Raw genomic sequence first — 26,954 nt, forward strand, 5'->3', positions numbered from 1 at the left:
GTCAAAATTACAGCTTTTCTGTGACTTTTTTTTTTCTTTTCCTGAATTACTTAAAGTGGCACTTTTTCTGAAAGACAAATAGCTTTTCATTACATTACCCCCAGCAACATATAAGGTAAATGAATAGACTTATTATGCTGGGTACACACTGGCAGATATATTGGCCAATCAGTTGGTTGTCCAATATATCTTTTGCTGATCTGCAGGTGTGTACAAGCAATTTGTCTGTGAAAGACGTCTTTTACAGATATACTGCATCTGCTGTGCAACACAGCAGTTGGCCAATATATCTGCAGATATATTAGTGCATCTTTCAGTGTGTATGAACAATCCCCATCTGCATATATAGCTGCAGATAGATTGAACAGCAGATATATCTTTAAGATATATTGGTGCATCTTTCTGTGTGTATGAACAACCACCATCTGCAGATATATCTGCAGATCAATTGAACTGCAGATATATCTGCTAGTGTGTACCCAGCTTTATACAGATGCTTCCTAATAGATGTTTGGCCCAGTGTAGAGACATCACAAGTGTAATAAGTATCCCATTCATCACCATAATTCTAGCTAAGAAAGTTCATGTTTAATGTGGGATGTGCTATGTTCATGTGTAACCTTAAATATAACTATGAGATATTAGAGCACATTAACAATAAACAAATTACTGCAGATTACATAAGGTCGCCCTGATTACACTGGAACCAGAATAATTCTATCAATACTGTTGCAGGAAAATAATGTAATAGAATTAAATAACAAGAAGAAAAATGTGTCTGCATTTGTCTGCTGGGGAGGGGGGGGGGGGGGGGGGCTGCGGGCAGGTGAGCGGTACAGCTTGGGAAGTGTACAGCACATGAATAGGAACATTGTGTTATTTCAGAGCCAGTGTGTATTGAATTTTTTTTATTCATGACGCCAGCAGAGGCACCAGGCACCTTGCAGAATAGTAACCCCTTAATCAGCATCATACAGAAAGTGCTGTAACCCACAGTAACTATACTGCAGTCATGTTAACCACACTACTAGTACTTAACCAAATAATACACAACTATGTAAATTGCACATTTTTATGGTGAAAACACAACAAAGCAACACAATGCTAAATACTAGAAACAGAAACAGAGAATAAAAGGTGCACACAGTAAATAAACACAGGGCTCTACCTGTTACTATGACTGGGATTTACACCCACTGGAGACCAGATCACTCTGTGGGCTGCCTGTTTCTATGTGCAGCACTGGCTGAAGGCTGTACTAGAGGTGCACAGATAACATGGATTGTATGCAGGCTGACTCAGCATACATTTAACCTACAGTATGTGTAAATAATACTCTGTATATTTGTGCATTTTCTCTCAGAATAGGGAATTGAAAGCATGTCACAGGTCCCTTTTGTGATCACCTAAGACAGCAGAATGAGGTTCGCTGTCGCCTGGCCAAGCAGCTCAATTTGGACTCATCGTCTAAAGCTTCATGGACAGCCCAGCCGTTGCATGACGTCACTGTGTGATATCACTAGCGATATCGCACTGTGTGTATGCCCACGTCGAGCGGTCAGGAGGGAGACACACTAGGTGATGACGCTCATGGAGCACATCGCCTAGTGTGTACCCACCTTAATCAGTCTGATACAGATTTCAAACTTCCTCCAGCTTTAGCAACAATGCATGTTTTGAGGATACCCATACTGACATCCGGTACAAACAGATTTAACTATTGTTCAGAGCTGCAAATCCACTCCCATGGTCCAATAGTAAAGCAGACAAGAGTCAGCAGCGTATAAGGAAGGCAGCCTTATGATTGCTGCTTTACATTAAGCATCAATCTCGCTGACATCCCACAGGTTCCGTAAAGTCAGAAACGGTTACCTAGCCCTCCATGTGTTTTCATTATTTTCAGTGAAAATCAGCTGGGAATCTATCAATAAGTGCATGCATTATGTAAACCTTCATGTAGTTGTCAACCACCACAGATTCCAAAGTTTTATATATATATAATTATTATTATCATAGTAAATCATTTATTCCTGTATGGAAATGACAATGTGTTCCTGTTGTAATAGAGTTATATGCTAACCGTTTTCTAAGTACATAAAAAATAGTAACACTGGGGACCGGATGTAATGAAGCCTGAGATGACCGCCGGAGATGCAGGTTCCTGGCCGAACATATTTTTTTTAAAGCGCTAATCATGTACAAGGCATGGTTTTGCCTTGTATATGATTGCTGCATTAAAACAAAAAGTCAGAGCTCTGCCAGGAACCCGCACCTCCGGTCATCTCAGACTTCATTACATCTGGCCCTGAATGTTTTATAGTGGTGATGTAGTGTTCATATGTCACCTGTCCAGAGGTGTCTCTGGAATTGTTACCATGATTACAATATTCCGTATATAGCGGACATTCATTTTACTATGTTCTATAAAGCATCGTCTCTTTTTGGCTATCTAGAATTATACATGAAAAATAATAAGCTTGTGTTCACAAATAATTGTAACAATGTTTGCACATAAAGTTATTATACTAAAGCTGGAATAAATAAAATTGTGATTTTGCCTAGAGAGAAATTAATGTTGGGGAGTGTTAGTGTTTCTCTGTTAAAGTCCATATAATGTCCGTAGTCACGGACAATCAACAAATAGACAACCCTGGGGGTGGTAATGTCTGCTGCTATTTTTATCTACCATTACATACCACACTTTCACAAAAATGCGCTGTACACTCCAAGCAAATCTTATTAGTATACAATTTTCTAGTCTTCGTGCATAAGGAATAGAACCACCCATTTTGACAAAGCTCAACTACATCGTAAATTAATTTTCACGTGCATGGTAAGATACCCCACTTATAATAAAGCTGTTGAACACCGCACTGGTAACTGTGGAAGGACATATACTCATACATGGAAAACAAATGCCCCTTTACAGAAATGTTTAAAATGTGATACCAAAGAGTAGACCCAGTATAATTGTATGGGTGATGATAAAATCCATAGCTGCCCTTGGATAAGTTATGAGATATCATCCCAAGAACTTTGAGAACAAAACTACAGGCAATCTATAAACTGTTTTTTTTTACATAAATGTTAAATATGGAGATAATTGTGGTGTTCCTGGCTAAATGAATGCCATTTTTCACCAAAATAATATCAAAATAATTACATTGTGCCCAAAGTTGGGTACACATGCTGATCACACGGCAGATCAGATATGTTCTTTAATGGATCAGGAGGTCGGGCAGTTTAAATGGCAAACTGTTCATACAGTAAGATCTGCTGTATATATGTGTGTGTACACTGTCAGATCAGGAGGTTGCATCTTAGTAAGATGCAACCGCCCAATCTGACAGTGTACACACACATATATACAGCATTGGCCCATCAGCCAATGCCAGGTGATCAGCCTGGTGATTGTATATTTGTGTACCCAACCTTATTTACAAGCCAATGTTAATTAGGAATAATAGCATCTTAAATAATGTTCTATGTAATCACAAGTCACAAGAAGGAACACTTCTCACATTCTATACCACAGCATCTCAGATTTCTCCAAACTAGAATACACAAAGGGCGGGATTCAATTCTTTTCACCTGTCTCCACACTCATTCTGTTTCTGCCCTCAGGGACGTTGTATCATTATTTCAGCTCGCTAACCCCGGAGTAGCGAGGCACCCAACCCTTTACACAGTAAACCTGATTATTATGGGCGCAATATGCGCAATAACGGAAATCATTTTAGAAAGGAAATTGGGCGTGATATGTCATTTGAATCTCACCCTAAGAATCACTTTATCAATAGTGAGTAGTGCAAGCCAAACACAACAGTGTCTTGGAGAATTGGTATGGAACAGAAAACGAAGTTGTAATTAAGATGTTGTTTCTCCAGCCTTGACATTTATTAAAGGTCAGGTCACATTTGTTAAAATAGCAAAAGAGCTTATTGCTCATTTCAGGTAAGCATATAACATATATTTAGATGATCACTACCTTCATGATATTTGGAAGTTTCTAATAGCCGTGTGGCCCATTGTACTGTGCTGCTTTCAGGGTACTCACATAACACTTGGAATGGGTGCACGGAGTTTGACATGATCCACTCTGGAGGTTCAACAAGTACATGTCCAACTACAATAATATTCTATACATAAATGTTATCATTCATCCTAAGTTTTTGTTACAATAGCAATATTTCTCCTACATTATGTATTATGACCAGACCATGACATCCAGCATCCTTTCATCCACTACAGCTTTGTTGTGTTCACACTGAGGTCATCACAGATAACATATGATCAGAGTGTAATAAGTGATTATAGTTCCCTATTATCTACTAGACTACAAAATATAATTTTTTCAAGTAAAACAGATCACAGACAGTAGATGTCATATATTAGTGAAATATTAGCATTCTTAGGGTCTCCAATAACCACATAGAACAAGGAGTGAAAGGACTGTCCTCTTCCCAGCTCTGTTCATAGCAGTGAGGTGTGCTGAAGTGAGGCAGAGCCTTTCCTGTCATACTAACGTATACACCAGAGTATTGACTATATAAAGTATATGAAAAATACAAAGAATATATTATGAATATCTTCTTTGTATTATTCTAATAATTTTTGTAGTCAAAACTCTGGAGTTAAGTCTATGACAGGTGAGACAGTGCCTCCCTGCCTATCTTTTCCACACATCTCTGATCAAAGCTCTTTCCAGTAGTGCACAGAGTATACTGCTGCACCTGTGTATAAAGCCCACATGCACCCTTGGGCTTATATATTGTGTGTAAAGTGGGGTACTCACAGAGCGATCGCTGCTTAAAATCTAAGCAATCTGACTAGATTGCTTAGATTTTAAGCAGTGATGTCTCCGTGTGTACCCCCACAGCGATAGCGATGCGCGGCCCCATGCATCGCTATCCTTGGTGCTAGATTGGCCTGCTGAGTGAAATGAGCAGCCCCCCCTTCTCCCCCCGCACGCTCATCACACATCTCTCCCCAAATCGGGCCGTAAATACGGCCCATAAATCTGGCCTTGGTACTAGCCAGTGCCTCCTGAGCCATTTACCTCACCGCACGTCCCTGATTCATATGGAGGAGATGTACTTAGCCTTAAAAAGTGATACATTTCTCACAGTGATAAAGTACCAGTCAATCAGCTCGTAACTGCCATGTTACAGGCTGGGTTAGAAAAAAAAATGACAGGAGCTGATTGGTTGGTACTTTATCACCGTGCGATTTATCACTTTTCAAGGCTTAGTACATCTGATAATTCCACCAAATGTGAATGAGCGAAAACGACCTGTTCTTTCACTAATTTAACTTTACATAAAACGTTACCTTAACCTTAAGCATCTCTGGATAAATGCTTCCTGTTGTTGTTTTATGCATCCATAGTAAATCATCAAAAAAAAAAAAACCCCTGCATATTCTGTCCATGAGGTTTCTCTAATGATGTCACATTATGATTTGATTGAGGTGTACATGTAATGGGAGTGTAACAGAGGCTTGTATTTATTCTTAGTCTGAGGGCTGAAAGAGACACCAAAATATGTTTTCTATTTTTTGGTAAGAATGATGAAATGACATGACCACCATGTATATTAAGGAAAGAGGACCGATTAAGGCCGCCGGCCCCGCTTTACATACTAATCCCAAATAGACGCATCCTGCCGGCTTTCTGTGATCTGCTGCTGTATCCAAAGATGCAGCATCGGATCAGTCTCGTGAACCTTGGCCATCTTAGCATCTTCCTCTGAATCAGCCCCCATGAACGGTGTGCAATGCATTTAATCTATGCAGTAGTAATAATTGCAGCATTAATCTATTACTTCTGCCTTATATGATAGGCATAATTCAGCTCTCCCATTCATCCACCTACTGTATATCTGCCTTTTAGAAACATAACCATATCAATGAGGACCAGTGGAGTCACATTATTCACTTTAAACAAGCCAGGTCTTGCTTGTTAAAGGGGTCTATTCATGAATTAAGCAATGAAAAGAGTGGAGAAGCGAGCCTGTAGAGAAGTTGCTCATGGCAACCAATCAGTTGTGCCGTACAATTGTATAGTATGCAAATTATAAATGTTTCTTCAACACTCATTGGTTGTCATGGGCAACTTCTCCACTGGTTCACTTCTCCACACTTTTCACTGCTTCATGAATAGACCCCATAGAGACTACCAGAAAAGGAGGACTCCAGTGACGTGCGCAGTGCTACTAAACCAGCAATCTATGGAGACATGAGCAACGACAATATGATGGTGAAAACACAGTGACAAAATAGCTGTATATCTTGACCTTAGGCTGGGTACACACTTGCAGATGTCAGTGACATCGCAAAAGATCCCCCCCCCCTCCCGCAAACAATATTATTCATACACACTGAACGATATCATTTGCGTCTCGTCAGTGACAGCATGCACCCACATCCATGCATGCCATCTCGTACAATGGGGGTCATTCCGAGATGAACGCTCGCTAGCTAGTTTTAGCAGCTGTGCAAACGCATAGTCGCCGCCCACGGGGGAGTGTATTTTAGCATAGTAGGAGTGCGAACACTTGTGCAGCAGAGCGCCTCCAAACACATTTTGTGCAGTACAAGACCAGCCCTGTAGTTAGTTATTCTGTGCGATGATTGCTGCGACGAGTGACGCGGTAATGATGTCAGATACCCGCCCTGCAAACGCCTGGCCACGCCTGCGTTTTTCCAAACACTCCCAGAAAATGGTCAGTTGACACCCAGAAACCGGGTGGTCTTCAGTTTGCCGGCTGTCGGGATCCCGGCGCACAGTATACCGGTGCCGGAATCCCGACATCCGGCATACCGACACTTTTTCTCCCTCTTGGGGGTCCACGACCCCCCTGGAGGGAGAATAGATAGCGTAGCGCGCCACCGTGCCCACAGCGTGGCGAGCACAGCGAGCCCGCAAGGGGCTCATTTGCGCTCGCCCAGCTGTCGGTATGCCGGCGGTCGGGATTCCGGGGGCTGGTATGCTGGCCACCGGGAGTCGGCATACTCTACTACACCCGTACACACTGTAGCAACGTCTGCTCAGGGAGAACATACTACAGGTGTAAAGCCAGTGTCTGGGAATGAGCCCAAAGATTTAAGGAGGTCGTTGTAATCTTCCATAATAAAAAAAGAGAGTCAGATATCAGCTGCAACCATTGATGCTGCGGGGTGCATTATGGGGGTCATTCTGAGTTGATTGCTCGCTGGCTACTTTTATAGCAGCCGTGCACCCAGTTCAAAACGTTGCTAGAACCTGTGCAAAACAACGTCGCTTGTTGTACCCATACGATGCGCGTGCGTATTGCGGTGCATACGCATGCGCAGTTTAGTCCTGTTTTGCCATGATCACTGCACTGTGAAGATCCGTAGCGAGCGATCAACTCGGAATGAGGGCCAATATCTTTAGATTTCAAGTTGAAAACTAAAGATATTGTAGCTCGTTAACGACCCACGGGAGCACGCATCTTATTGACAGAGTATACACATTTGCCGATGTTTACGATATATCGTTCGATCCGCTGGTTCGGACAATAAAGCGGGTGCACATCGGAAGGAGTGTACCCAGCCTTAAGGTTTATCACTAAATGACAAGGCGGGCAGCTTCTATACTAGAGTACGAAATCAATCAGAAAAGAGAGAAAAGCTACTGTACATAGGGGGTCATTCCGAGTTGATCGCTAGCTGCCGTTCGCAGCGCAGCATTCAGGCTAAAGATCTGCATTTTTGCGTATGCACCGCAATGCGCAGGTGCGTAGTACGGGTACAATGAGCATCGTGAGTTTGCACAGAGTCTAACGAAGATTCCAGTCGCACGGCAGGAAGATTGACATGTTTCTGGGTGTCAACTGACCGTTTTCAGGGAGTGCTTAGAAAAACACAGGCGTGCCTGGAAAAATGCAGGCGTGGCTGGGCGAACGCTGGGTGGGTGTGTGATGTCAAAAGCCGTCCCTCCATCGTTAGAATCAACGCACACGAAGAGTAACTACAGGACTGGTCTTGTTTTGCACAAAATGATTTTGCAGGCGCTCTGCTGCACAAGGGTTCGCACTTCTGCAAAGCGAAAATACACTCCACAGTGGGCGGCGACAATGCGTTTGCACGGCTGCTAAAAGTAGCCAGCGAGCGATCAACTCGGAATGACCCCCATAATGCACCCCGCAGCATCAATGGTTGCAGCTGATATCTGACTCTCTTTTTTTATTATGGAAGATTACAACGACCTCCTTAAATCTTTGGGCTCATTCCCAGACACTGGCTTTACACCTGTAGTATGTTCTCCCTGAGCAGACGTTGCTACAGTGTGTACGGGTGTAGTAGGGTATGCCGGCGGGCGGACTCCCGGCGGCCAGCATACCAGCCCCGGAATCCCGACCGCCGGCATACCGACAGCTGGGCGAGCGCAAATGAGCCCCTTGCGGGCTCGCTGTGCTCGCCACGCTGTGGGCACGGTGGCGCGCTACGCTATCTATTCTCCCTCCAGGGGGGTCGTGGACCCCCGAGAGGGAGAAAAAGTGTCGGTGTGCCGGCTGTCGGGATTCCGGCATCGGGATCCCGACAGCCAGCAAACTGAAGACCACCCATGTGTACAGCTGTCAAAACAGAAACCATTGATCTCTACAGTAAAAGCAGTATCAGTACATACTTATCCAACACTTCAATATGGTCAGTCAAGCATTCAGTACATTTTATTGACATCATAGTAAGGAGGAAGACCAATAATCTCTTCTCTTGTTTTTTTGTGACAGCTAAAGTTGGTGGTAATGTGTGTATAAATCCTGATAATACATATTTGCAAAAGAAAAAGATGTGATAATAGATGTATAGTGCCTATTTATCAACCAAATATTTGCCTTGGATCACGCACAAACGGCTGTTTCCACATGATTAAGGCAAATATTAGTATCAGGGCATTTTAAGATTTAGATTAAAGCAGGATATATCGCAGATATCTCTCGCTTTATCCAAATTACCGCTGTCCACACTCCACAGAATTTAACAGTAAGTTACAAGTGCCTTAACAATTCTACTGTATAGGCTGCACTTTCACCGTAACGGGATCTCACCCGCCCCCCCGAAGTTAACCTATACTGTGCACATGTGCAACCTTAGCAAGCAAAGTCGGTCGGGGGAGGGGGTTGAATTGAAGGGCCTTAAATAGGCCCCGAAGTTTCTGGTAACTGTTGCTTAGCTCAAAAGATTGACTATGGTACAAAAGCTGTTTCAGAATGAGAACCATGTGACTGAAGGTATTATACTCAGACCTGTCCGGAATCACCAGGGTTATGTGAAATAATTGCCATGTCTCTGTATAACAAATGTCACCATAGAAGCCACTTATAAAATATCTAACCTTTTCATCACAAATTTTTGCAAGGACAACCGATATGTAGTCATGTCATGTGATGTCACACACTGATATAGTAACATAAGAAAACAAAACATTTGTCATGTTCAGCATTTATCCTGGCATCTGTGCTCCACCATAAAAAGGTACAGTGTTGGCTGTCGGAAGTGATCACAAGTCGATGACAGATGTAATTGTTTGTTTTGTTCTTTGTGTAACAATTGTAAAGGGCATTTAGTATCACAACCTTATCTGGCCCTAGAGCTAAAAATACATTAACCAGATTGCATTTAACAATCAAAAGCAAATGAAATTCAATGAAGACACGAAACCACAAATTGTAGAATGTAACAAAAAGATCATCATACCTGTACATGCCAACCTGGGACAAGCAGATGCTTAAGCGGACAATCCTAAAACATGTACGTAAGCTGCTACAGCACTAAAGTTTTCCTGCGATCAGGACTCCTGCAGGCCGGTTACTGATCTCATATACACTGTACAGAAAGGTAAGATTGCCAGGTGAACTCTCCTGAGACAAGGAAGGCTGCTTTACAACGTAATCCTGGGAGATGCTGAGGGATTGTCAGAGACTAAACTGGTAAGCTTCTCGCAGGTTTATCCTCACCCCTTGCAAACATGAAATACTGTATACAAAACAGATTGCATGTATGGGTGGGGAGGAGAGACTCAGGATTAGTACTCTGGCTGAGAATTTGCTTCTGACTTGGAAACAGGGAGGGCCAGGGGGGAGGGTGTGTTGAGGACTGGATAGTACAAGGAGGAGTTGTTAAACCTGCATATTCCTCACTGAGGTGTGTGAAGTGCACTACTCCTCCTTTGCAATATGAGGCCAGTGATCACAGCCTCTAATTAGCATACCCTATATACAAAGTGACTTGTAGCCTATTTAAAGACATCAGAAACTAAAACAGAAGTCAGTTGCTTGATGGCAGTTGATGTGCAGCTAAACATAGCAAACTACCAGGAGTACCTGTTCTGCCTACATTACTTATATGCTTCTCATACTAGCCTATGGCTAACCAGCTCTAGCCAAGGGGTTGTCCTTGAATATACCAGGGATAGCCTATATCCTATTGATGTGACAAGTATGCAGGGCTGCAAGGGTAAATATTACTGTTTTTATAATAAGACACATTTCTGCTAAGCAGCAGAGCAGTCTCCTCTCTCTCTGTATGATATGCCATGGTGCTGCTATGCAGTGGCTAGTGTTAGTGGGGGGAGGGAACCCACCTCGTTCCGACCCTGGCTGAGGGTGACAAATGAACTAATTGGCTGCACGTGGTGTCCTCTTTGGAGCAAATAGTGATTTTCTATAGGGAGTGGTGCCTCCAAAATTTGGTCACGACTCCCCATTTCTGGCCCTGCTCCACTCTCACTGGCCCTGGATTTGGGATAATCCCTACAGCACAGGGATGTTTTTTTTCTGTTGGTGAATCTGTCTGTTTGTTTTTTGTTTTTTTTGGGGGGGTTGGGGGTTGGGGGGGGGGGGGGGGGGGGGGGTTGGGAGCGCGAGCCATAGCTGCCATAGTCTTGTGTTGGTATCTGCATTTTTGCCATCCTGCTAAGACTGCTGGGACGGGTACACTCTAGGATGATATCAGCAATATTTGTTATACTGGAACGACAAATCATGCATATTGTCTAGTGTGAATTCCCGATTGCCATACTTGTCTACTTATGAAAAAGCATTTCAGGGAGATTGTGAAAGTAACACCTATCAGCATGAAAATGTTCTGCTACATATGAGAAGCGTGTTATGAAAATGTCTTACACATATACTGCAAGTGGCCATCAGAAATCGTACACATATACTGCAAGTGGCCATCAGAAATCTTATAAAAAATGCATGTAGCCATAGGGATCATTGTGCCTTATAACCAGTGCAGGGACATGGCACTGATGATCACATTTGAATGGATATATCTCTAATTAATTTTTTCCCCCAAGAATGTAACAGCTATATAATAGGGGTAAGTTGCAATCAGGGAGATTGCTGGACTATTTAGGGAGTCAGGGAGATTATTATTTCAGGGAGTCTCCTGCAGAATGAGGGAGGATAGGCAACTATGCGGATTGAGCATTCCCATGGGTCGCATACAACATCATCTGATTGCTCATGCTGCATGGCCAACTAGATGGTACCTTGTGTGGCCTGGTGCAATGTAATGAAGGCCAGAACGAGAGATCAGTTCATTATCCGTTACATCGGACAGTATGTAAGGGCAATCTGGCATGGTCTGGGACAACGGAAAATCGTCCCAACCATCAGCTCAATTGGCCGTTGTCCTAATGTGTACCCAGCTCTGGCTGGAGACCCCCCTGCCACGTGGACAATGGCGGCCGCGGCGCTGAAAGGGTTAACCCTCAGCTGCCCGGCGACATTTTACTGGACAATAGGCGCTTGGTGCCACTTTTAAATGGACTCGGGCGCCATCTTTAAATGTTATGGGCGCTAGGCGCCGTGTGTTTTGAAATGTATTTTATTTGCAGCGCAGCAGTCCCAGACCTCTCTGGCAGCCACGGCAGTATGTGTTAACCCCTGGTATGCTGAGGGAGGAGGGAGTTGCTGTGGCCGTTGTGCTGTACCGGCGGCAGAGAGGACAGTGTGATAGGAGCCGCTGCAGCTGGGAGCCCTGCTCCTGCTGCAGCACTCAGGGCTGACCTCCAGGGTCTGGGAGCTCCTCTCCTGGCACCGGCGGCAGTGAGGTGGAAAGCCGCGGCAGCCGGGACGAGCGTCTCAGGCTGCTGGAGGGAGCAGACACTGCCACCCAGGGTGCTCCGCTCACGGGGGACCGAGCTAGCCGGACCCCTATGCGGCGATGTGTGCAGGGTGCTGGGGTTTAAAAAGAGCTGAGTGGTTTTCTGGAGCTCCATAGGGATCCCCCTCAGTGGGCAGGAAACCCTGACCGGGGATCTAGGCTGCCCATCTCTGGAGCCTGATTTCAGGCTGCAGATGGTGAGCTGGGTCCCCGGGCAGATTCCTGGAAGTAGTTTAGGCGGGAAAACTTCCCCCCAGCCTAGACTGAGCATCACCAAGGCGGATACCAATCCTCCGGGATGGGACGGTAAAAGGAGAGTGACCACTCCTCACTTTCCATAGAGGACAATGGTAGCTGTGCATGTGGCCAAGGCATGCACAGCACATGAGTAAACAATGGTTGAGAACAACAGGGTGGGCTTAACCCCTGTGGTATGTGAATTGGAGTAGAATAAAAGGAGGGCTGCTGCCCTACGAAAGGGTATTATACCATTTTCATTCTGCTATGAACATCTTGCTGTTTCCCCTAGCAATAGGGAAGAGTTCTCGTTAGAACTATTGTAAATAAATGTAATTTGCCTCAAGAGGACGTTTCATCTTGTGACCTGCAGAGCTCCGTTCTTAGGGCTGTTTTGGGTACACCCGGCGTCTCCAAGCTCCGTCTTCCGTCTGCTACCATGCCGTGCTTGGGCAAGCAACTAGTGGGGATTCGTCAATGCCACACAGGTGTGGTAAGACAGCGTGTCGACGCATACAGAGCAGAACCATGGTTCCAGACGCCATGGCAAAGAAGTGTGGTGGCAGCATAGTACCCGTCCACTGCGCAGTGGGTGGAGTCTGTAACAGGTGGTTACTGACGGTAAGCCGGAAATCCCTAATTGGCCAGGTCCCATGTGACCTAAACGCCATTCTGTGACTCAGGACGGGACGCGAGGTGGTGAGGGCTTTCGTACGGAACCATCCGGTCACAGAAATTGGTGGCATAGTGGTGGGATAATCCCAGGTGGATTTTTGGTCACCTGATTGGAGAAGCCGAGTTACTCAGGAGAGGAGTAACTGCAGCGCAGGAGAACGCACAAGATGGTGGACTTCAGCGGAATGTCTAAGGACGATTTGGAGATCGTGTGTCGGGATAAGGGTGTGTTATGCTCATATTGGGGAAATATATGGGTCTTTTCATACTCGGCCATGAACAGATTGGCATATGACGGGGCCAGATTTGACCCCATCGCAGTGCCAGAGATCTGCATAAAGTACTCATCCTTATATAGAAAATGATTACATTGAAGTACTAATGCAGTCAATTCAAGTAAAAACTCATTAGGAAAGTCCAAGTTGACAACCCCTTGTAGAGATTTCCTCAACATATTCAGGACATCTTGATGAGGAATCACAGTATGAGCAGACATCAAGAGTGGCCAAAAATGTGCAAGACTCTAAGGACTGGGCATTTCCGGGACTTCCGGTTCGGGAACCTTAAATAGGGAGACACTGCAGCAAACAGGCATACAGCCCAGGGGAGAAAGATGGTGTTAGGCGTCATGTGAGTATTTACCTAATGGAATGTTTGCTGGGTACTGTTATATCTTGGAATTGGCATTGAACTGTATATTTTAATTAACTCATACAGAACCTTATGATTGACTTGTACAAATATTAGGATTAGCAGGTATGCCTTTAAGAGTTCTACGGGTAAGGCCTCATGTGTTATCTATATTGTAGAGCTGATATGTTTATGCATTGTGACCATAGGTACTGACTTTCCACTTACCTGTGTCCATGAGGAATTACCTGGAAAGTCGGGCTTCTGTCCTGATTTAGTTGTTCCCCCCTTGAATGTGGTTGCTGTTGATGCCAAGTGAGTTGGATAGTTTATGGCTGATTATTCTAATAGTGAATAGTAGTTTGAAACAGCACTGTCTTGGTTGTATATGGATATACTGCATTCACAGTACTTTGGTGATGGGTATTTCCCACTCTTTTTTGATAGAATATTCGCTATGTGGTACTTAATATACATATTTTTGTTCTATTTTAGGCATATTCTAAAAAATGTTTGTATCCAATGAGGATGTTGATCCGATGTATCGCCGGTCTTGAAAAAGGGTTGTGACTGCACCGAAACGTTGTCGGCAAGGCATTTTGATGACAACAATAAACTATTGACTTCAAGCTTTGTGGACTGACCTTAATAGTGAGAGTGTACCCTCCACCCTGTTGAACTGTTGCTATATACACTGCTCAAAAAAATAAAGGGAACACTAAAATAACACATCCTAGATCTGAATGAATGAAATATTCTTATTAAATACTTTGTTCTTTACATAGTTGAATGTGCTGACAACAAAATAACACAAAAATTATCAATGGAAATCAAATTTATTAACCCATGGAGGTCTGGATTTGGAGTCACCCTCAAAATTAAAGTGGAAAAACACACTACAGGCTGATCCAACTTTGATGTAATGTCCTTAAAACAAGTCAAAATGAGGCTCAGTAGTGTGTGTGTGGCCTCCACGTGCCTGAATGACCTCCCTACAATGCCTGGGCATGCTCCTGATGAGGTGGCGGATGGTCTCCTGAGGGATCTCCTCCCAGACCTGGACTAAAGCATCCAACTCCTGGACAGTCTGTGGTGCAACGTAGCATTGGTGGATGGAGCGAGACATGATGTCCCAGATGTGCTCAATTCGATTCAGGTCTGGGGAACGGGCGGGCCAGTCCATAGCATCAATGCCTTCGTCTTGCAGGAACTGCTGACACACTCCAGCCACATGATGTCTAGCATTGTATTGCATTAGGAGGAACCCAGGGCCAACCGCACCAGCATATGGTCTCACAAGGGGTCTGAGTATCTCATCTCAGTACCTAATGGCAGTCAGGCTACCTCTGGCGAGCACATGGAGGGCTGTGCGGCCCCCCAAAGAAATGCCACCCCACACCATTACTGACCCACTGCCAAACCGGTCATGCTGGAGGATGTTGCAGGCAGCAGAACGTTCTCTTTGCTGTCTCCAGACTCTGTCACGTCTGTCACATGTGCTCAGTGAGAACCTGCTTTCATCTGTGAAGAGCACAGGGCGCCAGTGGCGAATTTGCCAATCTTGGTGTTCTCTGGCAAATGCCAAACGTCCTGCACGGTGTTGGGCTGTAAGCACAACCCCCACCTGTGGGTGTCGGGCCCTCATACCACCCTCATGGAGTCTGTTTCTGATCGTTTGAGTAGGCACATGCACATTTGTGGCTTGCTGGAGGTCATTTTGCAGGGCTCTGGCAGTGCTCCTCCTGTTCCTCCTTGCACAAAGGCGGAGGTAGCGGTCCTGCTGCTGGGTTGTTGCCCTCCTACGGCCTCCTCCACGTCTCCTTATGTACCTGCCTGTCTCCTGGTAGTGCCTCAATGCTCTGGACACTACGCTGACAGACACAGCAAACCTTCTTGCCACAGCTCGCATTGATGTGCCATCCTGGATGAACTGCACTACCTGAGCCACTTGTGTGGGTTGTAGGGAGGTCATACAGGTACGAGGAGGCCACAGACACTACTGAGCCTCATTTTGACTTGTTTTAAGGACATTACATCAAAGTTGGATCAGCATGTAGTGTGTTTTTCCACTTTCATTTTGAGGGTGACTCCAAATCCAGACCTCCATGGGTTAATAAATTTGATTTCCATTGATATTTTTTGTGTGATTTTGTTGTCAGCACATTCAACTATGTAAAGAACAAAGTATTTAATAAGAATATTTCATTCATTCAGATCTAGGATGTATTATTTTAGTGTTCCCTTTATTTTTTTGAGCAGTGTATATATATATATATATATATATATATATATATATTTAATGTGTAAAATAAATGTAAAGAAATTTCCCAGGTGTTTATTAACTGATATGCTCGGGTGTGGTTCCTGTCTCTGTAAAAGAGGGAGACAGGGCCTAAACAGGGCCTAAACCCATGATAGAAGCATAATGTGTATTTTAAATCCAAAAGATGCCTGAGAGCAATGCTCAGACGTTTGAAAATCCACCCTGTGGAACTGTTGCTATTTGAGTGGACCAGACAATGGTCCAGTGAGAGCACCCACCATGTTGAATTGATGAGGTGAGAGTGCAGGATTCGCTATATATATATATATATATATATTATAATATGTGCATGTGTGAACGCATCCTGTGTGTGTATTGAGTCAACCTCAACAGCTTTGTCTCGCCCACTCTCTGTTCCCCGTCTCACCCACTCTCTGGCTGACCCAAGCCACTCCCCAGCCTTCTCCTAGCCCATTTCTAATACTTATCCTCCTCCAATTCTCAGTCATTTTATTATGCACAGTAATGGTCAGGGTGAGCGCAGGGCCTGAAACTGAGGTGGATGAAGCTGCAACCATGACTGTGTCTGTTACTGCAGCATGACTGTGACTTTTACTGCAGCATGACTGTGTCTTTTACTGCAGCATGACTGTGACTTTATGCTAATGTAACAACTGATGGGCTTCTTACTGAGATACCCTCCTGCTGTATTGCAAATTTGCGTGCCGATGTACCATCTGTCAGATACTAGTGTAGCCCTATGGAGGTGCAGAATGTCCTTTGGAATATGGCCGCTGATGCCAGTGCAACTGGTTCTTTAGATGCAGTCACTGGTCACAAAACACCCACTTCCGACTAGCCCCCCCCCCCTTATTACCTCCCCAGGAATGCCACCAAAGTTGCCTCCCTGCGTACAAGTTTGTTGTGTGTGTCCCAGGGGTGGTAATCAGGATGTATGTGCATTGCGATTCAGGCGCATGTACAGATGTAAAACATCTGACACGGCATCCACCATTATGTGTGCATTGGAATACAGTGCCGACCGTTAAGTTACTGAAGGGGAAAGTCAACTTTCTATGGGATCTATTTACTAAGTCTTGAATGGAGATAAAGTGGACAGAGATAAAGTACCAACCGAACAGCTCCTAACTGTCATTTTTTAAACACAGCCTGGAAAATTTGCATTTAGGAGCCGATTGGTTGGTGGTACTTTATCTTCTTCCACTTTATCTCCAGATAAATATCTCTTCTCCATTTTATATACATTTTGTCAGGAGAAAACTCCATTAGATTCTATGGGCAAAGTAATGTGTTCAGGAAACAGTGAAAAGTGTGTGACATCAGTGATTTCTCCAAACTTTTCACTGCACTTAAATATAGAGAAACCATAAATATCAAATTTTCCAGCTTTTTTTTTTTTTTTTTAATTCTTTATTTTTCATTTTGCAATATAGAACATTTTCCAAACATTTCAGCATACATATCAAAAATAGACCGTAGATAACAGTCTCATAGTTTATCAACTGTAGTTACAGAACATAAATAAATGGTTGCGAAGAAGAGGGATTAACAGATTCATAGACGTCATCTTAAACTGCGTAACATTCAGCCGAAGTTACAGAATCTGAAATAAGGAGCAATCCCATAACAATATCGCTTAGTAACACAGTATTTATACAAAGTGTAAGGTAGCGAGCATTTGGAAACAAACAAAGAGAAGAAGACAAGGGAAAGAAGGGAACAAGAGAGAAGAGGAAGGGGGGGGGGGAGTAGAAAGGCCACAGTCATAGAACACTGCAGAAGCCCGTGTGGGGGCCTCAACAGCCTCCATCAGCCGTGAATAGTCAGGGTGCGTAATCAGCATAGGTCCTAGTGGTCTTAAAGTCTATCCAAAGAAGCCAGGTAGCTATATAGTCTGAGTATTTGTCTAAGGCGGCAGAATAAACATCTTCCATATGCATGTAAAAGTCAATGCGTTGGAACCACTCCCATATTGTCGGTGGGTTAGTGGATCGCCAATGCACCGGGAGTACAGCTCTTGCCGCATTGTTTAAGTGTTTAAGGAGGGATTTCTTGTAGCGGGAGAGGGGAATATCTGAATGTGATAATAGCCAAAAGTCCGGACCCGGTGGCACTGGGCCTCCCAAAATCTTTGTTGATAAATCCGCAATTGTGTTCCAAAATGGGGTAATTAACGGGCAGTCCCACCAAATGTGGATCAGTGTACCTTTATCCCTACCACATCACCAGCACAAAGGGGAGACTGAGGGGTAAAATTTATGTAGAAGAGACGGGCACCTATACCATCTCGTCAGTAATTTGTATTGTGTTTCCACAACGTCCAGGCTAGTGGAGCATTGCGCCATAACCTTGCAATGTGTGTCCCAGTGGATCTTGATTCCCCGGTGCATTAAATCTTTATCCTAGGAATCACAAAAAGAAGGGACAGTAGGGAAGGAAGCCTGTTGAAGAATCTTGTAGATACCCGACACAGCATGTGAGGGGGCTATCTCCTGATTGCACATGGATTCAAAGGGAGTGAGAGCCTTATAAAGGTCTATCGCCCCTCTCTGTGAGGTAACAAAGTGGTGTACCTGGAGGTAGAACCAATAATCTTGAGCAGGAATATCGCCCACTTTCTGTATTTCAGAGAATGTTTTGAGTTCGCCACGTGCAAGCAAGTGAAGTACCCAGGTCACACCCGCCCCCTCCCATCTAGAAGCAATCTTATTGGACCTTCCCGGGGAGAATAACGGATTATCAAAAATAGGCATAAGGGATGTTCGTTTAGACGAGATTCCCATCTTGTAGCGGAGCGTCCGCCATAAAGCTAAGGTGGGCCCCACAGTGGGATGTGATGAGCGACTAAATTTAGGAGACCAGGGCACTGCTTGTAGGTTAAGATTGGTGGAAGAAGACTCCAGGTCAACCCACTGCTTCCTATGTGAAGTGGGGCGGGACCAGTCTACAATTCTATGTAGTAATGTGGCATGGTAGTATGCAGAAATCATAGGTAACTGTTGCACGCCTTGAGATTTCAGCCTAGATAAATGGCTATGCTTGAACCTAGGCTTCCGTCCGCCCCAAATGAAGTGGCTTATCGCCTTGTGTGCTTCAGCTAAGAATAGAGGGGGAAGTTTCAAAGGGACAGTTTGAAAAAGGTATAGCAACCTGGGGAGGACGTTCATCTTCACTATATTTATTCGGCCTAGCCATGAGAACCTCTGCGTGAGCCAGTGCCTCATCTCCTGTCTCAGTTTGCGAAGTAGAGGTATATGGTTAATATTGACTATAGTGTTGAGTGCCGATGGGATTTGAACTCCTAAATATGTAATGTGGGATTTTTGCCATGTGAATTGAAATGACTGCGACAAGAGGGATGCCGTTGTAGGCGGGAGCGTGACATTCATTGCCATAGATTTCGAGTAATTAATTTTAAAGTTTGACAAACTTCCGAACCGTGCGAATTCTTTCATAAGATTGGGTAGAGAAATCAAAGGATTCGTTATGACCGCCAATAAGTCGTCTGCAAAGAGGGCCAGACGATGGTCAATTTTGCCCACCTGCAGGCCCGCAATGTTAGGGTTGCACCTGATCGCCCGAGCCAGGGCCTCCATGCATAGAACAAAGATTAAGGGTGACAGCGGGCAACCCTGGCGTGTGCCGTTGGAAATTGATATGGGTTCAGAAAGGATGCCATTCACCCTAACCCGAGCAGACGGAGCTCTATATAATGAGAGAATCCTCTGCAGGAAAACCTCTCCTAGACCCAAGCGCCGAAGCACTGCCTCCATAAAATCCCAATCTACCCGATCAAAGGCCTTTTCTGCGTCTGTGGAGAGGAGCATGAGAGGAGTACCAGTTATCTGCGCGTGCGCTATCAGATCAATGACTCTGATAGTATTATCCCTTGCCTCTCTGCCCATAACAAATCCGACCTGATCAGGGTGTAGTATATCTGGCAGTAATGGTCTAAGAAGATTAGCCATGAGTTTTGCAAATAATTTAACATCTACATTTAACAGCGAAATCGGCCTATAGCTGGAAGGGAGTGTCGGGTCTTTAGAGTCCTTCGGGATGACAGTAATATGGGCACTCAAGGACTGGCCCGATAGAGGGGCCGCTGATTATATGGCATTGCAGGCCTGCAGAAGAAGGGGGCCCAGTTTATCCTGAAAGGCCTTATAATATGTGACTGGGAAACCATCCGGCCCTGGGCTTTTACCGTTGGGGGACGACTTTAGGGCAGCCAGCAGTTCTTCCCCAGTAAAAGGGTCATCTAGGGCCTGAGCAATGTCCGGTGGGAGAGTCGGGAATGTAATTTCATCCAAAAACTTCTGTATGTTGTGTTTGTGATCCTTGCGTGCAGTTGATGTCCGCTTAGGAGGTCAGATTGTACAAAGCCGAATAATAATTATGGAAAATCTCCGCTATCTCTGCATCAGAGGCCCGGGACCTCCCGTCAGCGCCCGTGAGTTTGGATATGTATGTTAAAGATCTCTGAGCTCTAAGAGCACGAGCCAGAAGTTTACCGGGTTTATTTCCCCATCTATGATATTTATGTCGACATTTACGGAACGCCCTACGGGTACCAACGCTGAGTAAAGTATTAAGAGCTTTTCTTGCTGTTTGAAGCTCAGCAAAGGTGTCCGACGCCAATGTGGACTTATGAGTCAGTTCCAGTTTTTTTATTTTCTCTAGTAAGGCGTTTCTACACTCAACCTTCTGTTTTTTCAGACGGGAGCCTAGTTAAATTTTCCAGCTTTTATACTGGAAAAATGTGATAATTATTTTTAATAAATAGAGCCCAATATATCATAAGGTGAAGTGATCTTAGCTGGGAACTTTAACACTGCAGCCCACAATAAATTGGACAGATTAAGCCCTATTTATTCATCTTCCCTATCCTCTTATGAGAAGGAATCAAAAACCTTGACTGATTTCACTGCTTGCAACATACTCCTTCACAACTCTTGGTGGAAAATATTTACTACAGTGTGGGTTTACAGATGGTATCCGGACTCCAGGTCGACAACAAAAAGGTCGACACACCTTAGGTCGACGCCAATTGGTCGACACACCTTAGGTCGACATGAACAAAAGGTCAACATGGACAAAAGGTCGACAGTACCTATATGTGTAACTTTACTCCCCCCCCCCCACACACACACACACACCTGCTTACCTGTTACCTACTTGGCTGTTGTATAGCAAACCGAAGACAAATTCCTAGTATACGCAAGTATACCTGGCCAATAAAGCTGATTCTGATTCTGAGGAGCAAGGTCGACATGGAAAAAGGTCGACATAAGTTTTTCACAATTTTTTTCTTTTTTGGAACCTTTTCATACTTAACGATCCACATGGACTATGATTGGAATGGTAATCTGGGCCGAGCGAAGCGGAGCGGAGCGAAGGCACCATGCCCGAAGCATGGCGAGCGAAGCGAGCCATGCGAGGGGACACGGTGCACTAATTGGGGTTCCCGGTCACTCTACGAAGAAAACGACACAAAAAACCCCATAAAAAACTCATGTCGACCTTTTTCCATGTCGACCTTGTTCCTGTTGACCTTGTGTCCATGTCGACCTTTTGTCCATGTTGACCTAAGGTGTGTCGACCAATTGGCGGCGACCTAAGGCGTGTCGACCTTTTTGTTGTCGACCTGGAGCCCCAGACCCTTACAGATATGGAGAAGTTACCCATAGTAACCAATCAGACTCTATTTATAATTTATCTAGCACATTCTAGAAAATATTAGCTAGAATCTGATTGATTGATTGATTGATTGATTGATTGATATGGGCAACATCTCCACTTTTGTAAACCTGCTCTTTAGTAAATATACACCTTGGAGTGTTATGTATCCATTGCCCAGAGATTACAGGTTCTGTGGTATTCCTAGGTTAGATAACGAACTCCAAGATTTTATAACACATATGAGTTTTAGCTGAATATTTCTCAAGGTAGTAGCAATATGACACTTTGGGAGACTCCTAAGGTAGTTATAAGAGGGCATTTTTTTGTAGATCGCCTCGAATTGCAAGCAGGAACATAATAAAAAAAAAACAATCTAAATTTGACAAATCAAATTCAGAGATTAGAAGATCTACATAACTCTACTCTTTCCAAACATGAGTATTTCCAAATAGAAGAATGCTAAATATTGTCATCTCCTTGTGCTCTGAGCAAGCATTGAGATGGTTAAATGAGTAATTCTATGTATAGGGACATAAGGCCGATATTAGCTAAGAAATTAGGGTTAAAATTAGACACATCCTTACAATTTAATACATTTCTTACAGATCTGGCGGTCACCTGATGAGGACTTTCGGTGGAGCCTGTGGCACTTCTGATGGGGAGTATGCCTAACCCCTAACCTTCCCACTAGTACCGAACCCTAACCTCACCTCCTGCAGCCTAACCTTCCCTCTCAGAGTCTGACCCTAACCCTCCCCCTAGTACCTAACCCTATCCTCCGCTCCCACAGCCTATTCTTCCCTTCCAAAGCCCTACTCTAACCCTTTCCCCTAGTATCTAACCCTAACTTCCCCTCCTGCAGCCTAACCTTCCCTTTCAGAGCCTGACCCTAATCCTTCCCCTAGTACCTAGCCCTAACCTCCCCTCCCACAGCCTAAGCTGACTGTAACCCTCCCCCCTATTACCAGGAAATTGAAATGCCCCCTAGTACCAGAAGATTTAAATGGTACTAGGCAGTATTGCCATTTCTCACCTTCATCTTTGTACTTTAGATTCTTTGGTGGACCTTTATACTGAAGATCATATAATTCTTACTCTTTTCTCTCCCCAAATTTCTCTACCAAGTTTATGTAAAATATTAAATACAGATTCTGATTTCTAGAAACAAGTCTATATTGAAAGCGCTCCTTCTATATATTATTAATCCAAACAAGTACTATCTCAAAACTTTCATTATAATTGGTGACAACACCTCCCCCCCTCCCCCTCCAAAACATTTATGTACAGCACACGTGCAGTATTATCTCTTTAAAGATACATTTTGGCTGAAAAGATGAGAGAACTAAAGAGCACTAGCATATATTTATCACCTTCAAAAGTGAGTGGATAACACAAAGGTATTCCTTTGAAAACTTTTATTTCCCAAGACAAATGACAGCAGCAAATATGGGGTGACATGTATCAATGTGAAAAATGCAGTCAGAAGTCCAAAAATGCAATTTTTGAAGCAGTGGCGGAACTAGCGAGCGGTGGGCCCAGGTGCGACAAAATGCTTTGGGCCCCCCATCCGTAACTAGACATTAACTAGCACTGTGTGCAAGAAACGGCATCGGAGCCCCACCCCTGCATGCAAAACAGGGGCAGTGCGCGCCGTAGGCGCGCGCAAAAATACATAGTGGCGTGGCTTCGTGGGGAAGGGGTGTGGCCACAAAATAATACCAATTCATAAAACGGTGCACAGTAGTCTCCATTATTCAAATTACGCCGCACAGTAGCACCACTACACCAGGTAGAGACTCTTTTACACCTTACGGCGGACAGATTCCTCTTTTTACACATTACGGCAGACAGCGTGCCCTTTTTACACATAGCGGCAGACAGCGTGCCATTTTTACACATAACGGCAGACAGCGTGCCCTTGTTACACATAGCGGCAGACAGCGTACACTTTTTACAAATAACGGCAGACAGCGTGCCCTTGTTAAACATAGCGGCAGACAGCGTACCCTTTTTACACATAGCGGCAGACAGCGTGCCCTTGTTACACATAGCGGCAGACAGCGTGCCCTTTTTACACATGACGGCAGACAGCGTGCCCTTTTTACACATAACGGCAGACAGCGTCCCCATTTTACACATTACGGCAGACAGCGTGCCCTTGTTACACATTACGGCAGACAGCATTCCCCTTTTTACACACTGCGGCAGGCAGATTCCCCCTTTTTACACATTGCGGCAAGCAGATTCCCCCTTTTTACACATTGCGCCAAGCAGATTCCCCCTTTTTACACATTGCGGCAAGCAGATTCCCCCTTTTTACACACTGCGGCAGGCAGATTCCCCTTTTTACACATTGCGGCAAGCAGATTCCCCCTTTTTACACATTGCGGCAAGCAGATTCCCCCTTTTTACACATTGCGGCAAGCAGATTCCCCCTTTTTACACATTGTGGCAGGCAGATTCCCCCTTTTTACACATTGCGGCAGATTCCCCCTTTTTACACATTGTGGCAGACAGTCCCCCTTTTTGTAGAAAGAAAGAAAGAAAAGAAAAAAAGAAAAGAAAGAAAGAAAGAAAGAAAGAAAGAAAGAAAGAAAGAAAGAAAGAAAGAAAGAAAAAGAAAGAAAGAAATAATTATACTTACCCTCTCCGCTGGCTCAGGCTCCTCGCTGCAGCTTCTGGTCACTCACGATTCCCGGGCAGGAGAGAAGGAGGAGGAGGGAGGTGGAGGAGGGAGCCGCAGCAGCGCTGTGTTATTGGTGGAGGCGCTGCTGCTGCTGCCCCTCTGCTTCACTATAGGCTGTTCTCGGAAGACAGCCTATAGTGAAGCAGAGGGCCAGCAGCAGCAGCGCCTCAACCAGTAACAAAGCGCTGCTGCGGCTCCCTCCTCCACCTCCCTCCTCCTGCTTCGCCCCCGTTCCGCTGCTCCTCTCCTGTCCGGGCGGCTGTGTGCTGCGGGCAGCGGTTGTCCGCAGCACACAGCGGCATGTAATGAGTCAGTTTGACTCATTACATGCTTTGGGCCCCTGGACAGAGGCGGGCCCCAGTGCAACGCACTGGTTGCACTGGCGGTAGTTCCGCCTCTGTTTTGAAGGTTTGATCGCATTCCCCATATGCACCAAGCTCTGAAAACTGAGATTTGTACCCAATAGGGAAGCTGTTGTTTCTTATTAATGTAACAAACCTTTTAACACTTAAATTGCTACTTCTCACTAGTGTTATGCCATGGGGCGGTTAGTTTTTTGCTGGCCCGAGGAGTCCTATGCTCTTGATTTGAACCTTAGGAATTTTAGGGACCCACCTGATGAGGCTAGCTGGCCTTGGTAGGTGAGTTCAAATTTCCTGGCCAAAAAATATGCTAAGAACCTCAATTTTACTCCATTTTAAAGTGCAAACTAGCCGTGGCTTCGTCTATGCCTGGGCATGCCCGCCCTGGGGGTGCCTATCGCCGCGTGTGGGGTGCGCACGTCCGTGACACGCATGCACCCCATTCACTAGAATGGGAGCGTCTCTGTGCACTCCTGGCGGGGCTAGGTGGACGGATCGCCTAGCCCTGCCGGGAGTGCATATATGCTGTCACGATCCGGACTACTGGACAATATTTTTTACATTCCAGGTGTCTTCTGAGGCTGACTCAGTGTTCCAGGGCCGGGTCTCAGTCATGTTGTTAATGTCCTTACTTCATATTTCCTCCCTATTAGTCTGCAGGTGCTGTCACAGGGAACTCTTAAATTGAATGCCGTTTCAAGCTCATTGCGGCTTCCGCCACCATTACTGGACTCTCAGCATTTGGACGGCTCTGCATAGCATCCCCTGACAGTTGCGGCCTCTGCTGCCTTTGCTGTGCTTCCAGCGTGTGGATGGATCTGTGTGGCATCTCCTGTCAGCCGCGGCCTCTTGTCGCGATTACTATGTAAAGCACTGCAGGTCCGTGCGGCGCCTCTCGCCCGCTGAGGCTTCTGTCGCTGGCGCTGGAAGATGCTGTGCAGTCTTGACATTCTCTGGGTCCTGCGGCCACTGCCGCCATTACTGTGAAAGTTCCATATAGAATCACAAGCCAGGCCTCCCTCCAAGAATCAGTATGGGCGCAGCCATGTTGGTTCTGATCATGTGATACGGTTTCTACCAATCTACAGTCCTGCTGAGCTCAGCCTGATTGCTGATCCAATCCCTGCACTGCTGAGGGTATAAAGGGACTGATTTTAGACCAGGAAATCGTCAGTGCTTTGGTTGTCATCACCAAGTGTATCCTGTCTCTGCTCTCTGTGATTCTAACTGTGTTCCAGGTATTCCAGCTCCTGAAGTCTCCAGTTCTACAGAGACCTGCACCAACTACCACCCTGCGGTGCCTGCCTGACTCCATAGCCTTCTCAGCGTATTCTGCTATTGGCAGTGCTCTAAATGACACCAACTTCCAGCATTGGGCTTCCAGTGGTGTTCAAGCTGTCACTGACCTAGGTTGGGGGTGTTGTGTACTCGAGGGTTCTCCCGATGGTAGGGGAGAGGAACCACAGTTGGGTCGGAACAGGGATGGCTTGATATAGGTCTTCCTCATACAGGACTCTGACAGTAAAGCTTGGTGAAAATATTAAAGAACTTTATTGCAGGAAGGGAGCAACACAATGTCACATAGCAGAGAAGGAACGTATGGGGGGAATGTCCAGGCCTATAGGAGAACTTGTAAGCAATGTTAAAGTTTCCAGGAAAAGAAGTACTTGTGAGTGTTGGTACAAGATAATAGTGACTGAAGAACTTGTGAGTGATGTTTTAAAAGATACTGATGATTTGAAGAACTGATGAACGGTGATTAAAGACTCTGATGATTTGAAACACTTGTGAACGGTGGTTAAAGACACTGATGATTTGTGTGACTTGAGAGCGGTGACTAAAGATACTGATGATTTATAGAACTTGAGAGTGGTGGTTAAAGACACTGATGACTTGTATGACTTGAGAGCGGTGATTAAAGACACTGTAGAACTTGAGAACGGTGGTTAAAGACACCGATGATTTGTATGACTTGAGAGCGATGATTAAAGACACTGTAGAACTTGGGAGCGGTGGTTAAAGACACTAGTAACTTGCAAAACTTGGGAGCGGTGGTTAAAGACACTGGTAACTTGCAAACCTTGGGAGCGGTGGTTAAAGACACTGATGACTTGTAGAATTTGAGAACGGTGTTTAAAGACACTGATGACTTGTAAAACTTGAGAGCGGTGTTTAAAGACACTGATGACTTGTAGAACTTGAGAGCAGCGTTTAGCCTGCAGCCCACGCTGACTCCAAGAAGCACTGGTGACTGGATTGCAGAGGA

At 45.0% G+C, this 26,954-nt stretch overlaps 1 protein-coding gene across 5 annotated transcripts in view; it reads right to left on the bottom strand.

Moving 5' to 3' along the window:
* FHIP1A (FHF complex subunit HOOK interacting protein 1A) overlaps positions 1 to 26,954 on the bottom strand; it is a 662,899-nt gene that overhangs the window by 578,803 nt on the left and 57,142 nt on the right. The window contains exon 1 of one of the 5 annotated variants that reach the window (XM_063920561.1): positions 9,721 to 10,066. The exons of 2 other annotated variants lie outside the window; for them this stretch is intronic. The gene's annotated coding sequence lies outside the window, so the exon portion shown is untranslated. Of the gene's footprint in view, positions 1 to 1,168; positions 1,239 to 9,720; positions 10,067 to 26,954 lie in introns of those variants that run through there. 2 more of the 5 variants (XM_063920562.1, XM_063920563.1) reach the window with 2 other exon arrangements.

This window comes from Pseudophryne corroboree, chromosome 1 (genome assembly GCF_028390025.1).
Source record: "Pseudophryne corroboree isolate aPseCor3 chromosome 1, aPseCor3.hap2, whole genome shotgun sequence".
Lineage (NCBI taxonomy): Eukaryota > Metazoa > Chordata > Amphibia > Anura > Myobatrachidae > Pseudophryne > Pseudophryne corroboree.